The 19,749-nt window shown below is 44.2% G+C and overlaps 1 pseudogene; it reads right to left on the bottom strand.

Annotated features, from left to right (window-relative positions):
- Positions 1 to 437: 437 nt before the first annotated feature.
- Positions 438 to 555, bottom strand: LOC145390076 (5S ribosomal RNA; annotated as a pseudogene).
- Between the last annotated feature and the right edge of the window lie 19,194 nt (positions 556 to 19,749).

The following is a 19,749-nucleotide window of genomic DNA, read 5'->3' as shown; positions in this document are numbered from 1 at the left end:
GTATTTCTCCTAATCTTTTCAACCACATCCACATCTACCCCACAACGTTCCTTCACTTCTTCATTCGTCAACCTGTCCCTCCACGTCACTCCACATGCTCCTCTCAAGTAACTCATTTCCACTGCTCTCACTCTTGGAAAATAAAGAAGGGGAAAATTGTCAGGCTAGAGGGTGAGGAGTGAAAGAAAAAGAGTATAAAAAAGGAGAAGGATGAGAATGAGAACGTACTTATAAAACTTATAAACATACAAGGTTTAACAAAAGCAAAAATGAGTGAACTAAGAGAAATAATTGATGGAAACACAATAATGTCCATCCATCCATCCATCCATTGCCAGACGCCATGTATCCCAAATGGGGTGGCCAAAGGCTCAGAGTTAATTGTTTTACAGGGAGGGGCACTAATCCTCCACCAACCCCACTTGACACGAAGGGATGCCAACAGCATCTGGTGTTCCCAGGCGGTCACCCATCCAAGTACTAACCAGACCCAACGTTGCTTAACTTCGCTGATCGGATGGGAAGCGGTGTACTCAACGTGGCATAATGTGCTTAACAGAAACACAGTTAAAAGTAAGAAACATTTTCATAGACGATATGAAAGTATATGAAAGCATGAGAGAAAAAGAAGAGAAGAAAGGAGGAGGTATAATGTTACTACATAAAGAAAATAAAAAGATTACACTGGAAAAGGTAGAAGGTATAAATAAAGATTATTTATATGTGAAAGGAGAAGTGTATGGGAAAGAGATACATATAATAACAGTATACATCACAGTAAGTGATGATAACAAAAATAAAGCATTACAGCAAGACACTGAAACACACTTAAATAAATTAGAAGACAAAGCAATAATTCTATTAGGAGATTATAATGGACATGTAGGATTCAAAGGCAAACAATGTATAAATAAAAATGGACAAAGGATACTGGAATGGATGGAGAAGTACAACTTGATAATGTTAAATGATGATCTAGACTGTATAGGGGAAGTGACGTGGAGCAAGAACGAACAACAAAGTGTAATTGATTTTGCACTAGTAACAGCTAAATTCTATGATGTATACCAGGAAATGATTATAGATGAGGAAAAAGAAATATTTGATCTATCAGACCATAATTTAATAGAAATAAAACTTAAGATTAAGGGGAGATCGAATAAAAATCATAAGAAAAAAGGGTGGGAAGATAGTACCTACTACAAAACAGAGGCAGGAAAAGTTATGGAGTATATAAAGGAAATAGAACAGAGAATACAAACAGAGGCCATAAGTTATATGGAAAAGTTGAATAAAATAATCCAAGACAGTGCTGACAAAAACCTTACAGCCAAATATAGAAGGAGGATAAATAAGACTGGACCAATAAAAGAAGAACCTTGGATGAATAAAAGTATTAGAGAGGGAATAAAAAAGCCAAAGTACTATAATAGACTTACAAGGAATGCTAAAACACAAGAAGAAAAAGAGAGGAATAAAGTTTTATATCATGAACCAAAGAGAAAGGTCCAGCTAGAAATAACAGAGGCCATAACCATTCATGAAGTAAAAATAACAACAGAAATAACCCATGGAGAAAATAGAAGCAAAAGATTATGGGAAAATATAAATAAATTAAGAAAGAAAAAAGGAAAAGAAGAAACAGAATTAAAGATCTATCTATCTATCTATTGCCAGACGCCTCAATCCCGTTTGGGGTGGCCACAAACAAATCGCCTCCAAGTCGCCCTGTCCCCCGCCATTTCACTGCCCTGCTCCCAACTCACACCCCCCTCTCTCATATACCTCTCCACCCCATCCCTCCATCTCATCCTCGGCCTCCCCCTCCCTCTTCCCCCCTCCACCTCACTCACATACACTCTCTTCGTCAGTCTTTCACCCTCCATCCTCTTCACATGGCCAAACCACCTCAGTGTGTTCCTCATAATGCTTCCTATCACATCCACATCCACACCACAACGCTCCTTTATATCTTCATTCGTCAGCCTGTCTCTCCACGTGACTCATACCTGGACAAACCAGTAGTAACAACAATACAACTGAGAGAAAATATAAAGAAACTAAAAAATAAGAAAGCGCCGGGACCTGACATGCTAAAACCAGAATTATATTTTCATTCATTCATTCATTGCCAGACGCCATGTATCCCAGACAGGGTGGCCAAGGGCTTTGAGTTAATTGTTTTACAGGGAGGGGCACTAATCCTCCACCAACCCCACATGACACGTAGGGATGAGAATTATATAAAATCCTAATAAAAAGTGACAAGATAATGGACACAATGACAGTGTGTTTTAATGAAATAATAGATAAAGGAAAGGTACCAAAAGAATGGAAAGAATCCAGAACTATGATGGTGTCAAAAGTAAACGAATTAAGACCAATAGCGTTAACTAACATCTCGTATAAATTATTCATGTCAACTGTCATAAAAGATAGAATAGAAGAGCATCTAAGGAATAATAATGAAATACAGGAAACACAAAATGGATTTACTGAAGGAGGAAGAATTGAAAATAACCTTTTCATTTTAAAATATTGTATAGACAAAATTTATGAGCAGAAAAAGAGTCTAGTAGTAATATCAGTAGACTTTGCAAAAGCTTATGACTCAGTAAAATGGAAGAAAATGATTGAAATACTGAAAGAATACAAGGTACAAGAAGATATAATAGAGGTAATAGCAGACACTTATATGGGGGACAGAACAACAATAGAATATACCAAAGAAAATAAAACAGAAATAAAGATTAATAGTGGCATAAGGCAAGGATGCACAAGCTCAACCACAATATTTAAAATGATAACCTACTATATAATAAACAGGTTGGAAAAAGAAGGCACAGGGTATAAGGATGAAATATTTAAAATAGCAGCACTGTTCTTTGCAGATGACGGGCTGCTACTAGCTCATACAATAGAAGAGGCAGAAAAAATAGCAGACAGTTTGATTACAGTAGGAGAAGAGTGTGGGCTAAATATAAATAACACAAAAAGTAAAAGCCTGATCTTTAACATGAAAAACAAACCCGAAAAAATAAGAGAGACAGAGGTAACAAATGAAACCAAATGAAACCAAATATTTAGGACATGTGGAGAGGATGGAGAATGAAAGACTGACTAAGAGGGTGTATGTAGGTGAGGTGGAGGGAGGGAGAGGGAGGGGTAGACTGAGGATGGGGTGGAGGGATGGAGTTGAGAGGTATATGAGGGAGGGGGGGGTGAGTTGGGGGGAGGGGAGTCAAATGGTGGGTGACAGAGTGACTTGGAGGCGTTTTGTCTGAGGCCACCCTTTGCGGGATTAGGGCGTCGGGCTATAGATAGATAGATAGATAGACAATAAACGACCAGAGAAGATGCTTTAGAGTGCACAAGAGACGGATAATTGAAAAAGCTAAAAAGATGGCAAACATCACATACACAATTATAGGCCAAAGCGTATATAAGGTACTAATAGGCAAAACTTACTGGAAAAGTGTGGTACTCCCAACTATACTATACGGGGCAAATATACTATCTATCTATCTATCTATTGCCAGACGCCATAATCCCGTAAGGGGTGGCCACTTGACTTTGAGTTATTTGTTTTACAGGGAGGGGCACTAACCCTCCACCAACCCACTCGTTGACGTGTAGGGAGCACGTATGGGTTGGTTATATGGTAACCACCCAGCGTTGTAAATGGTTTCTTGGCTTACAGGAAACCATTTGGCTTGTCACTCAATGTAAAGCCACCCGTGAAGGAAAGAAAAGCAATAAGAAGTGACAGGAAAGATGGGAGAAATAGGAAGAGAGGAGGACAGACACAGAAAAAGAATGATAAAGGCTAAGGAAGAGGTAGGTAGCACTACATCAAGTGAGTGGATAATGGTACAAAAAATGAAATAGAGGAACTACAAAGAATTGAAAACAGTGTTTACCGATACATCTTAGGGGCACCAAGATATGCTCAGATACCAACACTAAGAGGAGAAATAGGGGCATCATGTATGCAGAGCAGAATAATGGAAGGATATATTAAGTACTTAAAATATGGATTAGAAGAAGGTAAAAATGACTTAATTAAAAGAATAATGCAAGAAAAGATGGAAAGAAGAAAAGACCAGTGGATATGTACAGTAAAAACATATATGAGAGAAATAGGATTAGAAAATAAATCAGTAAAAAATATTAGTATTAAAGACATCAAAGAAAAAGTAAAGAACTGGGACTCATCTCAATGGAAGAAAGAAATAAAGGAAAAAAAGAATCTGGAAATTTATAAAAATTATAAATCATATATAAAAGAAGAAAAAATATATGATAATACCATAGCATCCATAATATTATATAAAAGTAGAACAAATAATTTACCACTAAATGATAGGAAGAGATTTTCAGGGGGCAATATTAAATGTGATTTGTGCGGGGCAGCAGAAGAGAACATCAAACACTTTGTATTATGGTGGCCATTGTATCAGGAAGACAGGAATAAGGAAGAACACCTACAACAGCCTTATATAGAAAATGTAAACAATTTAATAGGACAATTACTGTTTAGTGAAGAAAATATAGGAAGAACAAAAGACTATTTACATCATATATGGAGGAAAAGAGAGAAATTAAGGAAAGAAAGAGGAATACCTTAACAAATAGCAAAGAATAAAAAAAACACACTCACACGAGCAAAACACGAGCTAAATACAAGAAAAATAATAAACTAGACAAATGAATTGACAAGAGGAGTGCCGATGTAAAGGCAATACTCCTCACCTATCAACTGAACTGAACTGGGGAAAAATTACCACAGCATGAACATTCAGTTGGCGATTGAGAGTGAATATAAAATACTGGATGTGGTTGCAAGGTGGCCTGGATCAACACATGATGCCCGAATTTGGCCAGAAAGTGGACCAAAGGAAGCAGCATTCACGGCATTTCAGGGAGGCTGCAATTGATCATGCAGCGTGAAGAGCCGCCATTAGGTGACCAAAGCCGACATATGCAAGCATGTTGGAGCCTTTAAAAACGAAAAACGAAAACGATATGTGATACCAATTATCACAAAACTCACAACACAAGCCATTATGGGTCGATCTCACCAGTCTGGGCATCACATGACACCCACCTCGCTGGGTAGCTTGTGTTTACTGTTTACGTCGGTTACAGCAACACGATGTCACGATGTGTTTACATTTTATCCATTTTATCGACATTCGTAAAGAATCATAATATATGATCAAATAGATGTTGTTTATATATATATGAAAAGTAGTTTTTCATTTTTAAACTACTTACTGATACTCTAAGGCTTTCTAATGGTAATTTATTAAATATATTAAGCAGAGTGGAATCTTAAGCAGCTGCTGTTTGCAGATGATATTGCACTGGTGGCTGATTCAGAGGAGAGATTAAGACAGTAGGTAGAGGAGTTTGGAAGGGTGTGTGAAAGGAGGAAATTGAAAGTAAATGAGAATAAGAGTAAAGTGATGAAGTGTACGAGGTTGGTAGATGGTAGGGGGATGAATATAGTTTTTAATGGTGAGTTGCTTGAGGAGGTAGATTGTCTTAAATAACTAGGGTCACATGTTGCTGTGGATGGAAGAATAGATGCAGAAGTGAAGTTTAGAATAAATGAAGTAGGAAAGGTGCTGGGAGGAATGAAAAAAGTGTTTAGATGTCGTTCGCTTAGAATGGATGTAAAGAGAAGGCTGTATGAGGGTGTTGGGGTACCGATTGCGTTATATGGGGCTGAAACATGGAATATGGGTGTAGCAGAGAGGAAAAGTTTGAATGTAATGGAGATGAGGTGTCTGAGGAGTATGTGTGGAGTGACGCGTATGGATCGGGTGCGAAATGATGAAGTGCGAAGGAGAACTGGAGTTGTTCGGGAGATGGCTGGTAGAGTTGATTAGAGGGTGTTGCGATGGTTTGGGCATATGGAGAGAATGGATAATGAGCGATTGGTGAAAAAGATAACTAGATCTGATGTGAGAGGTGTAGTAAGGCTGAGAGGGAGACCACGAATAGGATGGATGGACAGTGTGATGAGAGCGCTGGATGCGAGAGGGATGTTTGTTGAGCAAGGAAGAGTGGCTGTGCGTGACAGAAATAAATGGAGAGAAATTGTGAATGAATATATGATGACGCAGCCCTGAGGGGATATTTTCCCGCATTTGGTCTGATCAGCTAGTCAGGTCAGGTGCGAGTAAAGGGATGGGTCTATTATAATGTGGCAGGGGTAAACCAGCTCTGCCGTCGGGCCCTGCTGCGGATGTCACTGATTGCACTGCGCAGTTGACCCATGTGTGGTGTGGTGCGGTGAGGATCTGTCCCTTCTCCCCTTTGGGGCTAAGATGCGAATGACTGTGTTTGAATGGATGAGTAAATGGGGAGTGTGTCGTCCTGTCTCGGCTACCTCCCTTTCCTTGGGGGAAGCAGCCTAGGTATATAGATAGATAGATAGATTCTTTGTGCTGGTAACACTTCATGGTAGGAGCGAAATTACTACTACGAGTCCTCCTAGGAGGAACTTTTAGAAGCAACTCTCATCTACAACCACATTTAGTAATAATTTTAGAAGTACTCCTAGAAGTTTTTATTAATACAGGCCCTGATCTACACAACCTCTTCCCTTCCTAAAGCCTCCCTGTTCTTCTCCAACTAATTCCTCTGTTCTTTCTCTAACTCACACATCTTATATCTGCATACACATGCAGTAATACACGCATGGGCACACATGTTGTAGTCATATGATGGGTAATCTAATAATAACGGTGATAAGATGATGATTATGATGATGATGATGATGAGCCAAGATGATGTGTGGGATACTGAGAGGATCTTATGGGTAGTGTAAACGCACCTAAATACTTACTAAGATTATTTCATTCAGCTGAGATATATTCTGGCAGTCAGATGTTAATATGCATGTCATAATAAAAAATATATATATATATTAATATCTTGAGACTCGGTGGCAGATATAATTAAAAAGGCGCATCTTACGTAGAGGTTAATGGATGATGATGCTATAAGCGATCATTTTCGACAGGTTTTACTCTAGATAATTAAAATCGTCTGACAGTAATATGAACAGAGGCAAAGAGACGTTCTCAAAGTGAAGTGGTTAATGTAAAGATAATGATAATGTTTAAGTATATAACACATAAGTGAAAAGAGTATAGTTAAAATGAAATATACAGTAAAGCAAATGTTACCGAGCATGATTGAAATGAGTCTTCTGTCTCTAACTGGAACTCTGTGAACCCTTGAAGCTCTGAATCCCATCAGTCACCCTCTAACCGAGAAAGGCGTAGTACGCAGGTGCTGTGTGTATATTAACTCAGTGATAGGATTATAGTGTGTAAACAGCTTCCCCGTCTTCTTGAGGTACAGAAGGGTAAGCGAGGATACTGTTCATTCGTTCTTTGATAGCTACGAGTTCTCTCCGCTGCGCCAAATCGTCTGTATTAATCTGAAAAAGTAAAGATACGCTGTGGTGTTGATGTGGATGCGCTGGAGGGTGTTGGGAGAGGTACCTTGAGATGGTTTGGCCATGTGGAATGAAGACTGAGAGATTACCTATAGTTCTTCCACCTTAACTTGGCCCAGGTTTTCGTCCCTTTGTAGCTTATTTCATGTAGCTCAGTGGCAGGAAAATATAATACAGTACTACGGTTCTACGTACGTTCCTACCATGATCTATCTATCTATCTATTGCCAGACGCCATAATCCCGTAATGGGTGGCCATTTGACTTTGAGTTATTTGTTTTACGGGGAGGGGCACTAACCCTCCACCAACCCACTTGTTGACACGTAGGGAGCACGTATGGTTTGGTTATATGGTTACCACCCAGCGTTGTAAATGGTTTCTTGGCTTACAGGAAACCATTTGGCTTGTCACTCAATGTAAAGCCACCTGTAAAGGAAAGAAAAGCAATAAGAAGTGACAGGAAAGATGCGAGAAATAGGAAGAGAGGAGGGGAGGCACAGAAAAAGAATGATAAAGGCTAAGGAAGAAGTAGGCAGCACTCCATCAAGTGAGTGGATGATGGTCGCCACCACCTACCACCACCTACCATGATGCTTGTTATTTATTTATTTATTTTACGCGTCGTATTCTGGTATTCGTATTGCTACAGCTCAGAACTGAAGACAGAGACAGTAATATTAGGACAAGTTAGAGTGAAAGGAGTATAAGAGAGTGTATGTGAGTTAGGTGGAGAGACGAGTAGTGGGAGACCGAGAATAATGAGGTGGAGGGATGCGGTGGAGAGGTATATGAACGATGCTGGTGTGAGTTGAAGGAGAGGCAGCCTGATGATGCATGACAGGGTAACATGGAGGCGGTTTGTTTGTGGTCACCCCTCCAGAGATTAGTTTTAGATATAAGAAAGAGCACCGAGATATAAATACATCCATAGTAGCGAGTCAATTGATTTTTCTTTTCTGTTGCTCTGTAAGGTCTTCTCTCAGCTTAACATAATCCTGGAGTTTTTCCTTGAATATATATCTTTATTAATCTATGCTACGTTCAGTGTAGGGTCGGACCTTACAGTCGGAGGGAGAGTGATAGCCAGAATTAACTCCCATGCTGACGAGGTGCCAGTGGGAGATGGGTGTCCGTAGGAGGGATGATGCATATGAAAGTGGAGAAATATGAGGGAGAGTGAAAGGCAGAATTAACTACCACATGCTGGCAAAGTACATCTGGGAATGGGATGGGTGTGTAGGGAGTGTGATGTTTGTGAAAGTGGAAATATTGTAAAGTATTGGTTATGTTTATGTGTCAGAGTGTGTGTATGTCATTGGTAGAAGTAATATGGTGTGAATATATGTAAGTATATATTATCTTTATTGATAGACAGTGGGTGATTCTGTACTTAGGAAATAAGAGGCTTTACGAAATGTTGATATACATATTTAGACACCACGTTATGGAGATGGTTTGTGTAATATCCTACAGAGACACACAGCCACACCTCCATACACAGGCACACCTTCATACACAGCCACACCTCCACACACACACACACACACACACACACACACACACACACACACACACACACACACACACACACACACACACACACACCAACCCTGGAATATGCATCAGTAGTCTGGAGTCCTCATCTCAAAAAACACATAGACAAGATTGAAAAAGTTCAAAGGGCCGCTACAAGATGGGTACCAAGCTTAAGGGATCTAAGCTACGAAGAAAGACTAAATAAACTGAATCTACCAACACTACAGGAGAGAAGGAAAAGAGGTGACATGATAATGCTATATAAGTGCATATCAGGGAAGGAGAAAATAGACATAAATGATTACTTAACATATGGAGAAGCATCAGCAAGAGGACACTGCAAAAAACTGCATAAGAAGAGAGGTGATAAAGACGTAAGGAAATTCAGTTTCCCAAACAGAGCAATTGATCAATGGAATGCACTACCGAATGAAATAGTGTGTGCCAAAACAATTCACAAATTTAAGGATATGTACGATAAATATGGTTTAAGACACGGGACAGTACGAGCTTGACTCATTCCTGTAAAGATACAATTAGGTAAGAACAATTAGGTAAGAACACACACACACACACACACACACACACACACACACACACACACACACACCAATCATGTTTTTAGTGTATATAAATGATATAAACAGTAACACTGGAAATGAGAGCTATCTGAATATGTTTGCAGATGATGCAAAAATACGAAGGAGAATTACTAACACAGACTCTTGTAAAGAGCTACAAGAAGAATTAAATAAACTTCATGAATAGAGTAATACATGGCAAATGGAATTCAATGTGGACAAGTGTCATTAATCAAGTTTGGTAAAAGTGGAAAAAGACCTGACTGGGATTATAAGTTAGGAAATAAAACCCTACACACATCAGAAAGAGAGAAGGACCTAGGTGTGATTATCAATAACAGACTATCTCCGGCTGACCACATCAGCGAGAAGGTACGGAACATGTATACACTGCTTGCAAATATGAGAATAGCATTCACATACATAAATGAAGACATGCTAAGAAGGATAATAACATCATTCATTAGACCAACCCTGGAATATGCATCAGTAGTCTGGAGTCCTCATCTCAAAAAGCACATAGACAAGATTGAAAAAGTTCAAAGGGCCGCTACAAGATGGGTAGCCTACCAAGCTTAAGGGATCTAAGCTACGAAGAAAGACTAAATAAACTGAATCTACCAACACTACAGGAGAGAAGGAAAAGAGGTGACATGATAATGCTATATAAGTGCATATCAGGGAAGGAGAAAATAGACATAAATGATTACTTAACATATGGAGAAGCATCAGCAAGAGGACACTGCAAAAAACTGCATAAGAAGAGAGGTGATAAAGACGTAAGGAAATTCAGTTTCCCAAACAGAGCAATTGATCAATGGAATGCACTACCGAATGAAATAGTGTGTGCCAAAACAATTCACAAATTTAAGGATATGTACGATAAATATGGTTTAAGACACGGGACAGTACGAGCTTGACTCATTCCTGTAAAGATACAATTAGGTAAGAACACACACACACACACACACACACACACACACACACACACACACACACACACACACACAGCCTCTTCCCTTCAGTAGAGCTTCACCCATCTCAGGAGAAATCTCTAGACGCTGGCAGGAGTAGAGGAGACTGTTGACAACCCAGTTACCCTGAGCCAATTATAATCATCAGGTTGTACCAGTTAAATAATAATAATAATAATAATAATAATAATAATAATAATGATAATGATAATAAGGTGTCATGATGTTGAATAAGTAAAGAATTTTCACATAAAACCATCACTGATATTATGCACCTGTACTGATGGATGAGTAAATGGGGAGTGTGTCGTCCTGTCTCGGCTACCTCCCTTTCCTTGGGGGAAGCAGCCTAGGTATATAGATAGATAGGTAGACTGATGTGTTGATTTTACCTGTATGATATCTTAATTAGGAACTCAAAATGTGGCATGCAGGCTAATAAATCTGATCCCTGCTAGTCTTACATTAGTGACCGTGAAAAACTGAGGTCTTTAATTCTCCTTTGGTCTCATAGTTTTAAGATTAAGGACTAAATTAAGACGAAGTATTGAAGGAGTCTGTATTATTTCTGTGTATTTTTTTATGCAAGGAAGAATGAACCCAAGGCCATTTTTCCTGGATACCTCTATGACAGGTTTCCCTCATTTATTTATACAGTTTTCTTATCTTTTTTATTTTCATTACCATTTTCCTGATGTTGTCTGCGTGTTCCTCTCCGCCAAATTCCTAACAGTAAGTGCTAGCAATACAATATACTAACACTATTTCATTTTTCAGAGAGAAGGAACCAAAGGCTGAACACAAACGCAAGATAGTCAAACAAGCAAGCCAACGTCAAGACCATGCTGTACCTGGACACACAGCGTTAGAAAAATGGAGGTCGAAGGCAGGGGGAGATGCACACCAGAATTTTGGCAATGCAGGTGAGTGATTACAAGACACGTAGTATTTTTCCACATCATTTCATCAACTCCCCCACCTCTCTCTTTCTCTCTCCCACACACACACACACACACACACACACACACACACACACACACACACACATTACATTAACCCTTCCACTACAGTGAGGAGATGAAAGGAGCACTTTGAGGATTTGTTGAATGTAGAGGGTGACAACAGTGCGAGTATAAGTGGTTGGGGAATGGCTGGGAGAAGGAGAGAGGAGAGGAGGGAGGAAGAGATCAGTAGGGCGGAAGTAGTGGAAGCAATGAAGAAGATCAAGATGGGAAAGGCCCCAGGGATTGATGAAGTGTGTGGTGAAATGCTGAGGTATGGGGGTGAGATTGTTGTGGAATGGATATGCAAGTTGTGTAGATTGGCTTGGGAAGAGGGAAGGGTTCCAGAGGACTGGAAATCAGGTATAATTGTTCCTTTATACAAAGGAAAAGGGGAGAGAGAAGTATGTGGTAACCATAGGGGTATTTGCCTTCTTAGTGTGACTGGTAAAATATATGGTAGAATACTCATTGATAGGGTTAGGCATATGACTGAAGTTAACTGCAAGTTCGCCTAGATAGCAGCGCGAAAGGCTTGGGAGATGTGATTCCAAGTTTGACTACCAGGGGACTGGGGAAGAGATGTTACTGCTGCAAGTGCTGGGAGAAGACTGTCGATGATGAATCAATGTCCTCGCGCTAGTTGCCCCTTACACCCTTTATTCAGCAGCTGCCTTACGATCTTTCTCCTGCCATCACCGCTCTTCCTCGTCCGCCACTGTCGCCCGTGTTTTGCTCTCATTCGGGAGCTTAGTTTTCCTGCCTATTTCTCTGACGGGCTCTCATGTTTGCCCGTGTCCCCACCTCTGTTGTGGGGCAAATATTTACAATCTCATCCCTGGTCTCCCTCCACCACATTCACATACACTCCTAGTTAGTCTCTCACTCTCCATTCTCGCCACTCAATCCCTCCATCTCATTCTTGGTCTCCCCGTCCACCTCGCTCACATACATTCGTATTTGCTGTTGTCAAAGAAAATTAAATTTGATTATAAAGTTTTATAAAACGATGAGTGATGTTTGAATCAAAATATCTACCCACGGCCTACACCCACGTCCGAAGTTGCACTGCATCCAACCACGGTGTACATCTACGTCCGCATGTTGCACTATACTATCCACCCAAGGTGTACATCCACGTCCGCATGTTGCAATATAATATCCACCCAAGGTGTACACCTACGTCCGCATGTTGCACTATAATATCCACAAGGGGTACACCTACGTCCGCATGTTTCACTATAATATCCACCCAAGGTGTACATCCACGTCCGCATGTTGCACTATAATATCCACCCCCAAGGTGTACACCTACGTCCGCATGTTGCACTACAATACATGAATGCATTTACTTCGGTGACATCATCTGCGGCCAATCTGCAGGCGCGAAACAAAAACACCCTACTTGCCCCATACATCTCAAGTGCACAGGTCAATCAAATAGACTATAGTAATCAAGGACAGTCACCCGTCCCTCATAACCACTACTCATCGTATATCCTGCAACCACCACTTAGTATTAAAGGTGTGGCGGTTTACCCAGTCCCGTCAGATGAAAACACACAAGTTATACGTATAATTAGGTTAAATCCATCAATTCCATGAGATATTTCTTATTGTATCGTTCGTACCGTATCGTTTATAAAGGCTCCAGTATGCTTGCATGTGTCGGCCTTGGTCACCCACGCTCTTCACGTTGCTCGATCTCTGGCAGCCTCTATGACCTCGTCCCAGGTCTTTTTCGGTCTGCCTGCCCCCGACCTTTACACTTTTCACTTTCCGCACCCAGCTGTCATCCTCCAGCCTCTCCACATGCCCAAACCATCTCAATCTACCGCTCCTCATCACAACACCAGTACACTCCAGCCCCATCCTTCCTCCCAAACCATTTCAATCTGCCTCTCTTCATCACACCACCAATACACTCCAGCCCCCATCCTTCCTCCCAAACCATCTCAAACTACCTCTCTTCATCACAGCACCAATACACTCCAGCCCCATCCTTCCTCCCAAACCATCTCAATCTACTCCTCATCACAACACCAATACACTCCAGCCCCATCCTTCCTCCCAAACCATCTCAATCTACCTCCTCTCATTACAACAGTAGGCCTACTCTCCACTCCCATCCTTCCTTTCAACTCTTCCTTCATAAACCTAGCCCCCTGAGGCCTCGCATTCAAGAACACACTACACATCCACCAAATCATTGTCATTTCTGTTAGTCTGAGTCTACGAATATACTCTCCCTTTACTGCCAGGCCTCATTACCAAACAGCATTACGCTCCTAACACCGCAAACTAGCACCAAACGTTTGTAACAATGCTTTATATTTATGGGTGCCACCTATCTATCGTCGTGTGTACCAGCAAGGCTATTTATCATATTTTAGCTTCTGGAAGCTGGTCTGAAGCGGGAGAGATGACAGTATTTGTGTATGATATCGTGTGCTGGGTGTTGTTTTTATATTTCTTGATTTGTGTGTGGATGTGCCGCCATATCGTGTAGTGGATGGCGTGGGTTTGTGGAGGCTGCGGCAAGAATTTGTGTGCCTCTCATGTCTAGATGATCCTCGACTTTGAAGACTTTGGTTTCTTGATGTACAGTAGGTGGTCTGTGGGTGTAGTAGCTGTGCAGCCTGTGATTATTTTTAGGGCCTTGTTCTTAAAGACAACACACAGCTGCATGCACGGCCTCCTGATATCCACCCTTCTGAATCCTATTTCCCTCGTGAGGACAGAGTCCACCTGGCCAGGCTGAGATGTGGGCATCATCCAGCCCTCTTGAGTTACCAGAAAAGGCTGGATGACTCCGTCGCTGATGCCTGTCCAGGAGGCAACACAGCACCCCATACTATTAAGCACATTATGCAAGACTGCACTGCACACAATCTGCAACACATCACCCCATACTATTAAGCACATTATGCAAGACTGCATTGCACACAATCTGCAACACAGTACCCCATACCATTAAGCACATTATGCAAGACTGCACTGCACACAATCTGCAACACCGCTCGCTGGCGCAGTGGTAACGTTCTCGCTTGCCATCTGGTAGACGGGAGTTCGCGCCTCGCTCAGGTTGCGAAAAGTTTCACTGACGAAGTGGGTGGTTACTGTCCCCCTTGAGCAAGGGGACGGGTGTGTGGGTGTGTGAAGGTCACAGCCTTGCCCTTAGATCGGACTATATGAGCTCTCAGCTCCCTTCCGGGAGGGTAAAATGCTGACGATCACGACCATCAAGTGATCCTGACCGACCCGGTGAATTACAGCACCCCATACTATTAAGCACATTATGCAAGACTGCACTGCACACAATCTGCAACACAGCACCCCATACTATTAAGCACATTATGCAAGACTGCATTGCAAACAATCACCTACGCCAACAACACAACATACTGTACACTCCTTGAGAGCTCTGTGGGAAAGCCCGGTCTCAGCCGTGGCCTTCCTTAGGGACTCGGGGCTGTTCGACCAGACTGCCTAGGCAACAACTACTACTACTAGTAGTAGTAGTACTACTACCACCACATTTTAGCGTGGCACACGAGCGAATGTGATGAATTGTTTAGCTGAATTACGTGATATAGTTCTAGGCTAAACACAAGCTATTACCTTTAGCGTGAGCAGGCTGGCAGACAGTATGGGGGCGGTATTCTGGTACGGTCATGAAGCTTACCAACACCTCTTTCTTACCGGTTTATTTCTGATTCTGCTCCGTTACTACATTCTTCTGTGATCAGGGAAAAGGGGAAAAAGAAGTGTGTGGTAATCACAGGGCATTTGTCTTAGCGTAACAAGAAAAGTATGTGGTAAGATATTGACAGAGTTAGGGATATAAGAACAGGGAGGTTTTAGGAAGGAAAGAGGTTGTGTAGATCAGATATTCTTAGGTCTTTAGTGGAAAAATTTCTAGAGAAGGGAAAGAAATTGTATACGGCCTTCGTGGATTTGAAGAAAGCATATGACAGGGTGGACAGACAACGACTCCTCTCGCATAGCTTGGCCTGGCCAGTCGTCACTATGCCCGAGCTCCGTGAGACTTCCAGCGACTCTGCTCGTGCCTGCGACCCGTTGAGGGGAGCATCCAACAGCAGATCCGTGCCGCCAGGAGCCACTACCATCCAGGGAACCGTGAATTGGTTCAACGTGAGATCGTGTTACGGTTTCATCAAGCGCCGCGACACTGGCGCTGATGTTTTCGTACACGTTTCTGAGATCGTTGCACCAAATCCACGGCATTTCCAGCGCTCACTTGGCGAGGGAGAGACGGCGGAGTTTCGTGTTGTACAGGCTTCCATGGGTCCCGAGGCTAAGGACGTCACTGGGCCGGGTGGTGTTGCTGTGCAGGGCTCTGCCCGTGCACGGCGGCGTCCCCCTGCCCAGAGACGCCAGCCAAGGGATCTTGGAAGTTCTGGCAACACAAACACACTCGTTGCGATGTGTATCGCGACGGCTGAAGCTTTCAGTGGGGGTAGCAAGACGGTTCTGGCTGTTCTCCTTCCTCAAATCTTTGAGGAGAACGGCCTTCCACGCCTTGCCATTCCCCGAAGCTTCACCCGCGATCCTCGTCTCCCCCCTCGTCAGGAGCGTCAGGCCCGGCGACAGCAGCCACCACCATCTCGCACGACACCGGGAAAACGGCTGTGTTTGGATGCCCTCTCAACCGGACGACTGGCGCCACCACCATCGAAACTACGATCACCGACCCGGAACCGTCACAGGCCATGGACATCGAGCATGGGGAGACTGTTGTGGAGGTTCACCTCCCTTCGTCAGGAGCTGAGAGGGAGCGTGTCTCGTCTCCCGTCCCTTCAGTACATCTGGACGTAGTAGAGCCCTCCTCCTTGCCTTCTCCATCTGCTCCTGACGAAGTGGAGGAGCCTCTTCCACCTTCACCACCGCCTGCCGCCATCGCTTGCTCTTCTTCTCCTCCTCCACCTAAGGAGAAGAAGAAGAAACCAAAGAAGAAAGGGGGAAAAACCAAGAGCGACCCTTCCACCGTTGCTCGCCGGATCGAGGCCCTCCTTCCACCACTCCCAGGCACTTGTGATCTCGATGCCCGCACGGATGCGGACCTAGAAGAGCTACTCTTCTTCCTCACGGATCCGATCAACGACGACGATACACTGCCTCTCGTCTACCAGACTCTGTATCAGAAGATCCGTGAGGCATACATCTCCAACTCCCACTCTCCATCTGAGGAAGCCACCATCCGTGAGGGCATCGGGTTCGACCCACCACGTGCTTTGTTGTTGTTGTTGTTTGATATTTACCCACACTTGGTGGGGCACGGGCAAACTAAGAGCCCGTCAGAGAAAAGCCTTTAAAAAAAAAAAAAAAAAAAAAAAAAAAAAGCAGGATCAATGCCTGAGAGAATTACCGAGGAGGAGGGTAGTCCCGCACAGTGCGCAAAATTCTCTGAAAAGATGCATTGCCAACAACCCTAGCTGCATCAAAGACATCATCCCCAGTACGAGAGAAGCCTCCGCCAGGACCTGCAAGAAGCAGCGCTGTGGCCGGACAGTCTAGTAAGTAATGGGATAAAGGATCGGCGGACCATGCATAGCAATGGGGGCATGGGTCAGGCTCCAAGCCGGCAACCTGGCGGTAGCACAGGAAACCTAAGCGGAGACGCCTAATCCTAACTAGAATAAAGTTGGGTAATCCAGTTGGTATCGGAAGAGGTGAATAAGATGTGGCCGCCGCATACCAGGCAGCCGAGCGTGATCCCTCGGCAATACAGAGTTCATGCTCATCCCTGGTACGCCTGTAGATAGTGGCATACACCTCTGAGAGGACACGGGTGGCACAGGGGCGAAGCGGAAATGTGACAGCAGGGAGGGTGCTAGCCGCACGTGCAGTTGTATCTGCCAGTTCATTCCCCCAAACGCCAACATGTCCAGGGACCCAGTGAAAAATCACTGAGCCACCACGCTGCTGAATGAAAGACGCAACAGTATATATAGCCGTTAGTAGGAAACGGTGAGATGTAAGCGCGAGAGACTCCAGACACTGAAGGGCAGAGAGTGAGTCAGTGTGCAGAACGACTCGCTGATGCTGATGCCGGTAAGCATGACGCAAGGCACCGAGAAGAGCCACCAGCTCCGCCTGGAAGGCTGAGACCCCTGTGGAGATGCGCCAGGATTCAGTGTATGGTCCAAAAGGAAAAGTCAAAGCAAAAGCCGCCCCCGCTGAGCCATCGGAGGAGACTGAGCCGTCCGTATAATAGACTGCCGAAGCTGTTGAGTTGACAGTAGAGATACTACAAAGACTGACCTGCCGAAGAACTGCCGGAATGGAGTGGCGAGGCTTGGGCACTGAGGAATAGACAACAGTGAAAGGGGGGGGCGACCAGGGGGGAGGGGGCAAGTAACCTGGACAGTCTACCTCAGGATCACTGCACACCTCCGAAGCCACGCCTAAATCCTGTAGTAGGGCCGTAGTGGCACGAGCCCAGTCACTGCGAGTAAGCAGGTCAGGGGGTCGGCCTGCTAAACGCCGCAGTAAAGCCGAGACCGGCAGGTGTGGATGGCGATGCACAAGCCGGAGTGTTTCAGCTGTTGCACGCAATGCAATTCTATGAGCCAGTGAAGGAAAACCACTCTCCAGACGTAGGTTAACCAACCTTGTCCAGCGTGGCGCATTTAGCATGGTGCGGAGTGCCTCATTTTGAAGGACCTCCAAGGACTGAGAGACATGTGGGGCAAGGCTGGTGAGACATATGGCACTGTAGTCCACAAGAGAGCGGATAGCGTGGACAAAAAAGGTGCGTAACACGTTATAGGATGCCCCTAGACTGCGACGAGACAGATAACGCAGAGCAGAAGTTCGGGTGGCAGCCCGCTCCCGCAGGTACCTGACGTGCTTGGCGAAAGTGAGGCCAGCATCAAAATAGACGCCCAGGTAGCGGCGGAGCTTGACCAGCTCAATGCTGCAGCCATCAAGCAAGAGAGGACGGTCTGGAGGGCGGAGACCAAAAGGTAGGCACTTGGTCTTCCCGAGGTTGACCTTCAGCCCGAGTTCATTACACTTGGTGTGTAGCCGAGAAAGAGCAGCGGGTGCCTGGGTGAAACAGTCCCCCCTCGAAAAGACCAGTGCCAAATCGTCAGCATACACCAGCAGAGTCACGCCGGGACCATAATCCACCGTTAATAGCCCTTCAACAAGGACATTGAAAAGCAAGGGGCTGAGAACACTCCCTTGGGGCGTGCCGTTGAGATGGTGGTAAAACGGTGAGAGCTCCCCTTGAAACCTGACCCCTGCCGACCTGTGCAAAAAGAAATCCCCCACCCATGAGAGAAGTCTCCCCCCAACACACCGGGCCGCAAGGGCTGCCTGGATGGCTAGAGGGCTTGCCAGCTCAAAGGCTTTTTCGAGGTCGAGGAAGACTGCCATCCCCCGTCCACCTCGAAGCTCCCCGAGGAAGGAAGCAAGGCAGTGAGAAGCACTCCTGCCAGGATGGTATGCAAAAGTCCTCGGGTGCAATGGTCCCAGACGCCAGGCAAGGCGGGCACGCACAACCCTTTCTGCTGTCTTAGCCACACAGCTAAGGAGCGAGATAGGGCGCATGGCGTCGGGATCGCGAGGCTTTGGAATCGGGTGGATGATAGCTGTCTTCCACGACCTCGGCAAACGGCCCTCAGACCACGAGAGATTGAACAGACCAAGCAGTCTCTCACTACCACAATCTCCAGCATGAGACAAGAGCGAGTAGACGAGCCCATCCAGGCCAGGTGCAGTGTCGGTTCTGTGTCTGCCCTGGTCAACTATATAGCCACCAGACTGCTCTCGTAACTGCCGATCCACGCTTGATCTTGTCCTGCCTTTGCTGCCTCGTCTTGCAGTCTTGTCACCGCTATGCTCTCGTTTTGAGAGCAACTTTTTGCTACATCCCTGACGGGCTCTATGTTTGCCCGTGTCCTCACCACGTTGTGAGGCAAATATCACAACAACAACAACAACAACAACTGGACTGACAAGGATTGTGGAAAGTATTAAGAATATATGGAGAAAATGGGAAGTTGCTGAAGGCCGTGAAGGGTATTTATGAGGGTGCTAAGGATGCGGTGCGTGTGGATAGTGAACCGAGTGAATTTTTCTATTTGAATGTTGGATTGAAACAGGGATGTGTCATGTCCTCATGGTTGTTCAGTGTATATATGGATGGGGTTAT

The sequence above is a fragment of the Coenobita brevimanus genome, unplaced genomic scaffold (genome assembly GCF_032717465.1).
Source record: "Coenobita brevimanus isolate Jiangsu-jjx unplaced genomic scaffold, ASM3271746v2 jjx.HiC_scaffold_2800, whole genome shotgun sequence".
NCBI lineage: Eukaryota > Metazoa > Arthropoda > Malacostraca > Decapoda > Coenobitidae > Coenobita > Coenobita brevimanus.
The sequence above is the reverse complement of the archived record's forward strand: the minus strand, read 5'-3'. Positions and strand labels throughout refer to the sequence as shown.